The sequence below is a fragment of the Oryctolagus cuniculus genome, chromosome 12 (genome assembly GCF_964237555.1).
Source record: "Oryctolagus cuniculus chromosome 12, mOryCun1.1, whole genome shotgun sequence".
In the NCBI taxonomy this organism is placed as follows: domain Eukaryota; kingdom Metazoa; phylum Chordata; class Mammalia; order Lagomorpha; family Leporidae; genus Oryctolagus; species Oryctolagus cuniculus.
Window position 1 is genome coordinate 6,501,796 of NC_091443.1, and position 12,383 is coordinate 6,514,178.

Genomic DNA, 12,383 nt, shown 5'->3' on the forward strand with positions numbered 1-12,383 from the left:
TCTGTGAAGTGAACATTGTCACTTTGGTGAATTTGGAGCTTGTCACTGCCAGCATTGAGACAGCTCTTGTGCATCAAAGGAAAGCCTGGGCACACCCCTCCCTGTTCCTCTCTGAAGCGGCTCTAAACTTAAGACACCACCTCTCTATTTTGCCACTCCGTTTTTAATCTGTCTTCAAAGAGAAAGCCAACTGTCTTGAATTAAACACGAGGCAGTTCTTGAAGTCATGTGTGATGAAAGTGATTAAATAATTAATTCAAACAAAGGTGATTTCTGAGTCAGGTTGGGGGTCAGAATAAAAAAAGAAGTCTTGATTTAAAGCAGCATTTACTCAGCACGCTACGGGGAAAATATTTAATATGATAGGAAATTACCATGTTGGAGACTGTGAACCTGTGTCTCCCTTGCTTCCGCAGTTCCCAGGACTCTGGCCTCTTGCTGCTCATAGAACAGATCAAGGCTGCTCCCCTCTGCCCCAGGGCCTTTGGACCTCCTATGTACTTCCTTTGTTAGAAGATGCTCGTCCTCAATATTTATACGCGTCTCTATTCTCAGGTCTGTAGATCTCTGTCCAATTATTAGCTCCCTAACAGTCCCTCCCTGACTGTCCTAGCTATAATCCTGTCTCTAGCCAGTTCCCTCTTTGTATTTCTTTATGATAGCTTTTTATGGCTTGGCATTTGTCAGTATTAACTTTTTTTTTGTTTTATTGCCAGTCAAAACACCAGGATGTAAACTCTACGAAGACGATATTTTATCTGCTTTTTCCTCTGCAATCTCTCCAGCACATGGCACAGCACCTGGCAAAGTGTGTGCAGAAACATTCAGTGAACAAATGAAGGAATGAGTGAACCTCAAAGCTTAAATGTTTCAACCTTTTCTGAGATCAAAATAAGCTCTTAGAAATGCTCTTGACAGCAAAAGACAATTACATATACATGTGAATGACAGAACTTCCCCACTAGAAAGATAAATTCGGATTGAGGCACAAATTGAATTCTTTTTAAAGACATATTTATTTGAAAGAGAGTTACAGAGAGGGAATGGGTGCATACAGGCAAAGAGAGAAAGCTTTCATCTGCTGGTTCTTTCCCCAGATGATTGTGACAGCTAGGGCTGGGCCAGGCAGAAGCCACGAGCCAGGAACTTAATCTAGGTCTTTCACTTGGATGAGGGGCCCATGTGCTTGGGCTATCTTACATTGCATTCCCAGGCACATTAGCAGGGAGCTGGATCATAAGTGGAGCAGCTGGGACATGAATAGGCACCCATATGGGATTCTGGCATTGCAGGCAGCAGCTTAACCCGCTGCGCCACAGCGCCAGCCTCACACATTGAATTCTTGAAAAAGAAAACAAAGCAGAATGAATGCATTCTGTGGGCCTTTGAAACAAAGTATTGGACTTTTGAGAATGCTTTTTTAAGGGTCAAGACATGTTTATCAGAGGCATGTGGGGCTTCTGTTTGGTGATGGACTACATCCAAGGAGAAGTCCACTTCCCCACCTGTTATGCTGGGTGTGTGTGTCCAGTTTGTAGCAAGTTATCTATAGCAGAAAGGTCTTGAGCCAATGCTTGAGTATAACTGACAGCCAATCTGATGGAGACTAAATTATGCACGTGAGCCTGGCTGCACCCAGCTGCCTAGATGAACTGTGTACAATTGTTTGGTAACCCCTTGACCCTTCACTTGTCCAAAGTGGCAAGTGTGTAAGTGGGTTTGTAATGGTAATTATTAGGAACATCTCAATACTCTTTTCTGAACTGTGCTATCTCTAGACAACTTGGTGTATGTTTCCAAGAGCCCCATCCTGGTGATAAAACGCCCAGACCCAAACTTCTCTCTCTTTATCAGATACTCCGACCAGGCAGATAAGGCTGAGTTACAGAGCTAGGGCACAGGCCTCCTTCCTTTAAGGAAGTCATCCGAGTGATATTTTGTTCATGATACTGACCAGCAGAAAAAGTGTGGGAAAAGCATACATAAACAGTACTCGTTTATATGCAGAAATCAGCTCATTTATATACAGAAATGAAAATTCAGATCAGTTTGATATCATAAAACCGTGGTTGTAATTGGGTGGGCCTGGGAGCAGGGCACTTGGGGAGAAGCAGGAAACTGAGAGACTATATGTATAGGGTATGGGCATAGCAATCAAAATGCCTAAAGGGTGGCTTCAAATTCAGGGTGGGTAGAGAGGTCTCATTGTGCAGGAGGCTGCGGTTGGAGCACAAGGCAAAGCTGAGCCTTGCTTTCATGGACAGGGAGGGGATGGGTGGCAGTCTCTACCTAGAACCCTGGCTTTCAGAGCAGAGGAGAGGAAAACTCAGGATAAGAGGGAGAGCCCCAGTTGGCAGGAGGGTGCTGAGGGTGAGGATGCCATTTCACGGGTAGCTGAAGGGCAAGTCCAGGAAACAAAGGACAGCAATTGGTCACATTTCGCTAGAGCCAGCAAGCGGTGGGGCTAGAAAGTGTGAGCAGGAGGCCATGTCCACACAGGTGACCGCATCTGGCTCTCGAGTACCCTTGGCTTTGAGGAGTGGGCTAATTCCTGTCTGCACTAGCTGGCAAAGCCCTTTCAAGACACAGCAAAGGTAATGCATGAACAGATACAGCATATTAATCAAAACAGCTGTTTGAATTGGATCCACAGGTAACTATTTCCTATGATGATTTGCAATTTTTGGTAAATATTTGTGATTTTCTTTTTAGTGTAGGATGACATGCAATAATGAAATAATTGGGTTTACATATGTCACGGTTATCACTACAAATACAATTATGAGAATAATTAAAAATTTCAAGTCCAATGAATAAGCTTTCTTTCAAAATCCTCTGTCTGTAGGAGTATTTCACAGGGGAATGGTGTGGTTGGAGAGGACCAGAAATTGCATGAATGTTGTGATATATAGAGACATAATTGCTGTCAATGTAAGTGATGTGGCTTCGTGGAGTAAAATAAGATGATTGCTTAGGGTTTTCCAAAACCTCCTAAAATTGCTTCTATACCACATGTAACCACATGTGGTATAAATAAAATGTGAGTCAAAGGAATGAGGAAAGATAAACATATAATTAAAAACAGCTCAGTAGATACTTGGGCTCATTCATTTCAATGATGGCATCTGCAGTTTATGGAGCGGTTATAGACCAGCAATATATCGGCGTTGACTACATGCCATAAAACACATCAGTGCAGCCGGGGCCCGAATTATTATACACAAACAATAAATCCATCCTGTTAACAGGATAAATATGATAACTGTTGATAATGCTGGAAAGTGGCAGAATGTGATCCCTAAGTAAATAGTTCTGCGTTCTTAAGAAACAAAGATTACTTAAGCTTTTAGTGCCTCCCATGACTTCCGTTCTCTTATCTGTAGCTGAATTAAAAGACAGATTGTGGCCTTGAAAGCATCTATGCTAATCACTGTTTGTGAGTCTAATAAAAGACATCAGTCCAGCCATTTATTTGTGAAAATGAAATCTTCATATTGTGAAGGTCAGTTTTAGTTGAAGTAGTATAATCAGCAAAAGTCAAGGTTCTTTTGCCATTAAAACTGCTCATGGAGCAAATCTTTGGTATTGTATCCTTCACCTTGAATCCTGTCCTGTTTGTAAAAAAATAGCAAATACATGCCACAACATGATGATGATGCAGTCTCCAAGGCTTTGTGTTTTCTCTAGGAGACAGTTATACAAACAGATGGAAAATCTCTTATCAAACATTGTTAAATGCAACCCACCTGATAAAATACACCTGACTGTGTGCAGGGAGTTAGCATTTTCTCAACCATCATCTCATTCTGTCCTTTCAGAAATGGAATATTTTTCCACTATGGTTTGCATCAGGAGTTACAGTTAATAAGGGCTTTCGGGTGGCGTGTCAAAGAAACTCATTTCACGCATGCTTGGTATACATGAAGATGTGTGCTAGGTATCATACTCCTCTGTGTGCAAAATTGTTCTGTGTTATGCTGTACTGAAGGAGGAAGCAGACAAGCAGGTTAAAATTTTCTCAAAAACTCATCATTGTTTTATTTTTTTTTGCTGCTGCTGCTTCTCCTTCTCCTGCTTCTGCTTCACTGAGACCCAAAGCTTCATCATTCATTAGGAGAATTGCTGTTGAAGAAAAATATACCATCATGGTAGAGCTTATCATTCTTAAAACTGGTATCTTTTTCAAATATGACACTTTATTTTGCCATGTATGTAGAAGCTTAATTAAAAAAAATCTCTATATAGGCATGGGTGGAGTTTATGTGTGTATCAGCTACCTGACAGGGACTTCAAAAAGGTCATGGGATATGAAATTAAAAATGAGCTTATTTGGGTGCAAAATATTGAAATTTGCATAGCTTTTTCACAGCACACATCTTCCATGAACATTTTGAGGACCCCCTCAAGTAAATTTTCTCTTTGAAGAATTTTAAATTAATTTTGCTAAAATATAATTTACATATAATAAAATCACCAATTTTGAGACAGTTTGATGGGCTTTGGTCAATGCATACAATCATGCAATAGTCATGACTATCACAATTTAGAATATTTCCATCTTACCAAAAATTTCCCTCATGCTCAGTAACTAATCTCTCCTTATGACCTGTAACAACTGTTTTTAAAAATACAGTATGGGGCTAGCACTGTGGCATAGCGGATCAAGCCACTGCCTGCAGTGCCAACATCTCCCATATGGGTACCAGTTTGAGTCCTGGCTGCTCTATTTCCAGTTCAGCTCTCTGCTCTGGCCTGGGAAAGCAGTAGAAGATGGCCCAAGTCCTTGGGCCCCTGCACTCTTGGAGGAAGCTCCTGGCTTCTGGCACTGGATTGGTGTATCTCCGGCCATTGTAGCCAACTGGGGAGTGAACCAGTGGATGGAAAACCTCTCTCTCTCTTTCTCTTTCTCTCTCTCTCTCTCTTTCTCTGTGTCTCCTCTCTCTGTGTAGTTCTGACTTTCAAATAAATAAATCTTTAACATATATTTATAATATGTATTTTCATTGTGTTTACCAGTATATTTCATTACATATATACATATATATGTATACACACATTTATTTAAAGATTGGGCAGTTACTGGAGTGGAGAATGGCCTTCTTCCAACCTCCCCCCCCGAAACCTTTTATTTAAGGAACACAAACTTCATGCATTTCATAAATAAGGCTTTAGGAATATAGTGATTTTTCAGACTGTACCTGCCCTCTCATCCACATTCCCACCCTTCTTCCTCCTTCCTCTCTTATTCCCATTCTTATTTTTAATAAGATCTATTTTCAATTAACTTTATACATATATGATTAACTCTATACTAAGTATAGAGTTCAACAAATTGTATGAAAACAACATCTGTTGCTCAACAGTGGAGGCAAGAGCTGTTCAAACTTATTGCGTCTCAAAGTGTCAATTTCACTTCTACAGATTGCCTTTTAGGTGCTCTATTAGTTATCACAGATCAGGGAGAACATATGGTATTTGTCCTTTTGGGACTGCCTTATTTCACTAAGTATGATGTTTTCCAATTTCATCCATTTTGTTGCAAATGACAGGATTTCATTTTCTTTTTACTGCTATGTAGTATTCCATGGTGTATATATCCCATAATTTCTTTATTCAGTCTTCAGTTGATGGGCATTTGGGTTGATTCCATATCTTAGCTGTTGTGAATTGAGCTGCAATAAACATGGGGGTACAGATCATTCTTTCAGATACCAATTTCATTTCCCTTGGATAAATTCCTAGGATTGAGATGGCTGGGTCATATGGTAGGTCTATATGCAGATTTCTGAGGTATCTTTATACTCTCTTCTACAGTGGCTGGCCCAGTTTACAGTCCCACCAACAGTGGATTAGGGTACCTTTTTCCCACATCATCACCAGCATTTGTTGTTTGTTGGATTCTGTATGAAAGCCATTCTAACAGGGGTGAGGTGAAATTTCATTGTGGTTTTGATTTGCATTTCCATGATGGCTAGTGATTCTGAGCATTTTTTCATGTATCTGTTGACAATTTAGATTTCCTCTTTTGAAAAATGCCTGTTTAAGTCCTTTGCCCATTTCTTAACTGGGTTGTTTGTTTTGTTGTGTTTCTTGATCTCTTTAAATATTCTAGTTATTAATCTTTTATCAGTTGCATAGTTTGCAAATAATTTCTTCCATTCTGTTGGTTGCCTCTTCACTTTGCTGAGTGCTTCTCTAGCAGTACAGAAGCTTCTCAATTTGATGTAATCCCATTTGTCAATTTTGGCTCTGATTGCCTGTGCCTCTGGGGTCTTTTCCAAGAACTCTTTGCCTCTGCCAGTGTCTTGCAGGGTTTCCCCAATGTTGTCTGGTAATTCGATGGTATCATGTCATGGACTTAGGTCTTTGATCCATCTTGAGTGGGTTTTTGTGTAAGGTGTAAGGTAGAAATCTTATTTCATACTTCTTCCTGTGGTGATACAATTTTCCCAGCACCACTTGTTGAAGAGACTGTCCTTACTCCAGTGATTGATTTTAGCTCCCTTCTCAAAGATAAGTTGGTTGTAGGTGCGTGGGTTGATTTTTGGCATTTCTGTTCTGTTCCATTGGTCTACTCATCTCTGTTTGGATCAGTACCAGGATGTTTTGATTATAACTGCCCTGTAAAATGTCTTGAAATGTGGTATTGTGATGCTCTGGCTTTGTTTTTGTTGTATAAGATTGCTTTAGCTATTTGGGGTCTCCTGTCCTTTCATATAAATTTCAGCATCATTTTTTCTGTATCTGAGAAGAATGTCCTTGATATTTTGATCAGTATCAAATTTAATCTGTAAATTTTTTTGGTAGTCCGGACATTTTGATGATATTGATTTTTTCAATCCATGAACGTGGAAGCTTTTTTTTTGTATCTTCTTCTATTTTTTTCTTTAATGTTTTATAATTTTTGTGTCTTCTTCTGTTTCTTTCTTTAATGTTTTGTAATTTTCATCATAAGATCTTTGACAATTTATTCAAAGGTATTTGATTACTTTGTGGCTATTATGAATGGAACTGATCTTAGAAGTTCTTTCTCAGCCTAGGCATTGTATGTGTATACAAAGGCTATTGATTTTTGAGTGTTGATTTTATATCCTGTCACTTTACCAAACTCTTCTATGAGTTCCAATAGTCTCTTAGTGGAGTCTTTTGGAATATATATATATTCATATCATCTGCAAATAGGGATAGTTTGACTTCCTCCTTTCAAAATTTTATCCCTTTAATTTCTTTTTCTTGCCTAATGGCTCTGGCTAAAACTTCCAGGACTACATTGACTAGCAATAGTGAGAGTGGGCATCATTGTGTGGTTCCAGATCTCAGAGGGAATGCTTCCAACTTTTCAACATTTATGTTTATCATAAATTGCCTTGATTGTGTTCAGAAATGGTTCATGTATGCGCAATGTGCTTAAAGTTTTCATCCTGGAAGGATGTTGTATTTTATCAAATGCTTTCTTTGCATATATTGAGATAATCATATAGTTTTTATTTTTCAATTTGTTAATGTGGTGTATCAAATTGATTTGTGAATGTGGAACCATCCCTGCATACCTGGGATAAATCCCATTTGGTCCAGGTCAATGATCTTTCTGATGTTTTGTTGCATTTGATTGGCTAGTATTTTGTTGAGGATTTTTCCATCCATGTTCATCAGAGAAATTCGTCTTTACTTCTCTTTCTCTGTTGTATCTTTTTCAGGTTTAGGAATGAAGGTGATGCTGGCTTCACAAAAGGAGTTTTGGAGGATTCTCTTCCTTTCAATCATTTTGAATAGCTTGAGAAGAATTGTAGTTAGATCTTCTTTAAATGTTCTGGTAGAATTCAGTGGTGAAGCAATCTGGCCCTGGACTTTTCTTTGCTGGGAGGGTCTTATCTTACTGATTCAGTTTCCTCCTTGGTTATTGGCTTGTTTAGGTTTTCTATGTTTTCATGGCTCCATGAATCTACAGTACTGGTTTTTAGTTTTCCAATTTCAGATTCTTTCTTTTGGTCTGATTGTAAAATTTACAGAAATCTGTCGTCTAACTTTGACATTCTTTCTTCAGCCTTACCAAGTCCGTTATTAAAGCTCTCCACAGTATTTTTAATTTGTTCTATTGAATTCTTCATTTCCAATATTTTGTTTGATTTCTCTTTAAAATCTCAATCTTGTGGGAAAAATTTTTATTCATGTCATATATGGATTTCTTTAGTCCATGTATTTGCTTCTGATTACTTCTAAGTAATCCTAGGATCAATTTTTTGAATTACATTTCTGGCAGTTTATCAATCTCTTTATCTAATATTGAAGTGTTGTGTTCTTTTGGGGGTGTCATATTGTCTTCCTTATTCTTATTTCTTGAATTGCTGCATTTATTAATAGGCATTTGTAGTGATACTAAATTTTCCTCTGTGATGGCTTTTTTCTTTGAACTATAGCTCTGTGGCTCGGTGGAGTATCTGTTCTTTCAGTGAATATCCCGAGACGTGTGCTGGTTTTGGCCAGGAAGTTCTGTTCAGTGTTCCAGGATGAGCGAATGCTCAAGGTGACACCCAGATTGGGTGTGGTAAGTCTCCTCTTCTCCTCTTTTTTTTTTTTTTTTTATCAGAGGGGAGGTTTGCTCTCTCTGTTGGCATATTCTCACACTTACTCCTCTCCTCAGAGGAGACCAATGCCTAAGCGCCAGCCCTAGTGGGTACAATATTCGTCTGAGCTCTCACAAGAACCACAAAAGGATCTATGCAGTCCTTGGTGTGAGCACGGGTCACGCAGAAGTGATCCTCACCAGGGAATCAGGAGCCCCAAACATGTGGAGCTGCCCACAGTGATTGCCCAAGGTCGCAGCCGCACCCCACACCCTCCCACACAGCCACAGTGTTTTCACAATCCCGGCACACAAGGCTCACAGTCACAAGCATGCAGCCCCCTGTCAGTGCTCCCAGCCAGACTCCGGTGTCTCCTCTTTGCTGGTTGCTGGTCATATGGACACGAACTGGTACAGCTGTTACTTATATTCAAAATGGCACCCATCCTCTCTCTCAGTTGTAGGATACCAGTGCCAAGTGGTCAGGGAGTGAGAAACGTGCCTCTCCCTTTTTATCCCCCTCTAGGTTGGCAGGTACACTGTCTCTGACAGGTACACTGTTTCCAAGCCAGACTCACACCAGGCTTTTCCTGCAGCTATACCACCAGTGGCTTGGGCTGCTACAGTTTGGTCTCACCTCACTCCAAAGCTGGTGCTGAGGTTCTCAGCTGTTGGGGTCCTGAGTTGTGTGCATCTACACCCTCCACATAGGTCCACAGTGTCCCTCTAATTTGCATGGTGTTTCCTCTGACATTTTCTTTCTAACTCTTCCCTAAGACTGAACTCTTTCTACTTTTTTTTTTTTAAACTATCTTCCTCTAAACTAGAGCAGTAAGATTCCTCTCTATTCCACCATCTTCCTTTTCCTCTCATTGTATATATTTAACACATGCTTTGGTACACATATAGTTAAATAATTACTATAGTTGATCCAATAAACAGATTCATCATTTCACATGATTACCTTTCTTTCTTGGACTTGAAACATTTATTTTGCTATGAGCACTTAAAATCTACTTTCTTAGAAAATTTCCAGTAGACAAGAATAATGCAAATTCTGGGAGGCAGCAGGTTGGGTCACTACCACATGTGGATTGATTCCCTGCTCCTAGTTTTGTCCTGGCCCAGCCTTGGCCATTGTGAGCATTTGGGGAGTGGACCAATAGTTGAAAAGTCTCTGTCTCTCTCTCTCTTTCTCGATCTGTATGCATTTCAAATAAATAAAATAAGCAAATTAAATTAAAAAGTAAAAATAAATGCTTCCTCAGCATCCATTTCTGTTTGGCTGTCTTGCTTAGATATCCTCTGGTTGAAACCACACATCTGACTGGAGGATTCCAAGACATCTTGTGGGAAAGGGTTCTGCATTGGTTTGTTTCTAATCTCCTGCCTGTTTACTTTTAAATTCTCTGTGCACTCCTTTTCTTTCCTCCTTTGAGGCATATGTTCCCTACCCTGGACCTCAAGGAAGCAAATACCTGGGATGCCTACCCTCTCTGTCCTGAGCTCCCTGACCTCTGTGGGGGTGGTTTCCAGGCATGCTATGTGTTCCCCAGGACATGTAAGTAACAACATTTTCATTTATTACTCACATGCTTGGTAGATTTCCCCAGTGAGGCCGTCTGATCCTGGGCTTTCATTGTGGGGAGGATCAGAAGCCACAAACTTGATTTTAAAAATAGATATATAGGGGCCAGTGTTGTGGCTTTGCAGATAAAGGAGCCATCTGAAGTCTGGCATGCCATATGGGTGTTGGTTCAAGTCCCAGCTGCTCCACTTCCAATCTAACTTCCTGCTAATGGCCTGGGAAAAGCAGCAGCAGAAGGCCCAAGTCGTTGGGCCCTTGCACCTACGTGGGAGAACTGGAGGAAGCTCCTAGCTCCTGGCTCCTGGCTTCAGACTTGCCCAGTGCTGGCTGTTGCAGCCATTTGGGGAACAGACTGGTGAATGGAAGATTATTCTCTCTGTCTCTTCCTCTCTTTGTAACTCTGACTTTCAGATTAATAAGTGAAACTTTAAAAAAATAGATATAGGGCCATTGCCACTATTTAACTATTCTCAGTGAGTTTTGGCAGTTGGAGTCTTTTGAGGAATTTTCCCATGTCATATGAATTGTGGAAAATTTTGGCATGACATTGTTTATAAAGTTCTCTACTGACCTCTCAGCATCTGTGAAATCTGTGAGCTCCAGTCCTTCATTGCTGAGAAGTCATGTGCGTCTTCTCTGTTTTTTCCTGTCTGGTATGGTTAGAGCTGCTTTATTCAAGCAAATGGACTTATCGGACAACTGCTTTTCTGTTTCCATCTGGCCTTGAGGTTGTCTGGCCTTATTTTCACTATTTCATCTCTCCATTCTTTTGAATTGAAGTTGATATTTCTTTTCTTGTTTCTTAAAGTTGAGGCATAGATAAATGATTTACTTTCTTTTCTAATATTAGTATCTAAAGCTACAGGTCTTACTTTACTGGCATCACACAAATTCTGATTTATTTTTATTTCATCTTGATTACGTTGAATGTCTTCTAGTTTTGTTTGTAATTTATTCTTTTTTAAACAAATGTTTTGTTGAGGGAATTCATTTCCTAGTTCTTAAATTTATTTTAAAGGCAGAGTGACAGGGAGAGGGAGAAAGAGGGACAAAAGTCGGGAGCTGGGAACCTCTGTAGCAGCGTGTCGGTTTTCTCCAGGGCCTTTCATAGGCTGATGTCTCCTTGGCTTGGTGAGGCCCATGCATGTCTGGTCCCCCTTCCTTGTCCTGCAGCCTGGAGGATGCCTCCAGGAAGTAAAGCTGGAGCCGTGGCAGGGATCACACTGTTGGTGTTTCTTCTCTCACAGCTGGGCATTCCTGTGCTGGCTGTTGTTTGATGTTTGACACCCCTGCTTCATATTTTCAGTTCTGTCTTCCTTCCTCCCTCCTTCCCTCTCTCCCTCCCTCCTTCCCTCTCTCCCTCCCTCCTTCCCTCTCTCCCTCCCTCCTTCCCTCTCCGCCTCCCTCCTTCCCTCTCTTCCTCCCTCCCTTTCTGTGGGGAGCAACTCGGACTAGACTGAGTTACTGGAATTAAGACTTATTCTATGCATCTGCTCTCCCACAATATGGCGCTGGGAGAGGAGGAAACAGCTTCTACGCAGCTGCCTCTTGCCAACTTGAGTGATGACCTCCAGGAGCTGATCCTGCTCCTGATTGGAGGAGAGCAGCGTACTCGGCGAGTGGGCAGCCGAGTTGGGATTGGCGGAAGAGGACCATAAAGGAGGAGAGAGACAACATGCACGAGGAACATCTAGGGGGAACATCTATCTGAAGGAACACCTGTGCAGCCCCCGAGAGAGCCGGCCGGCGGTGTGCCGCTCCCCCGCGGAAGTGGGGAATGTGGCAGGGGGAACTGCCCTTCCACGGAGGTGGAAGGGACGGTAGCCAACCTGGGAAGAACCAGCAGCAAACCCGGGGAGGGCCGAGCAGACGAAAGAACAGTGCAGGGTCCTGTGTCGTTCCTCTACGAAGACGGGGAGCGACACCTTTCTTCCTTCTTTCTCTCCTTTTTTTTCTGCTAGTTCACTCCCCAAATGTCTGTCTGGAGCCAGGAGCTTCTTCCTGGTCTCCCACGCGAGTGCAGGCCCTTCAGTACTTGGGCCATCCTCTGCTGCATTCCCAGGTGCATTAGCGAGGAGCTGGATCAGAAGTGGAGCAGCCGGGACTCAAACTGGTGCCCATATGGGATGCCGGCACTTCAGGCAATGGTTTTACCCGCTATACCACAGCGTCAGCCCCTCGGTTCCATTTTTTAAAATTGTTTAAGGTAAGCAGAAAAATACGGTTCCCTTT

At 41.4% G+C, this 12,383-nt stretch overlaps 1 non-coding gene across 1 annotated transcript; it reads right to left on the reverse strand.

Moving 5' to 3' along the window:
- Nucleotides 1-4,082: 4,082 nt before the first annotated feature.
- Nucleotides 4,083-4,152, reverse strand: LOC127484030 (small nucleolar RNA SNORD56). The gene has a single exon (XR_007910811.1). It is a non-coding gene; the product is annotated as a small nucleolar RNA SNORD56 (small nucleolar RNA).
- Between the last annotated feature and the right edge of the window lie 8,231 nt (nt 4,153-12,383).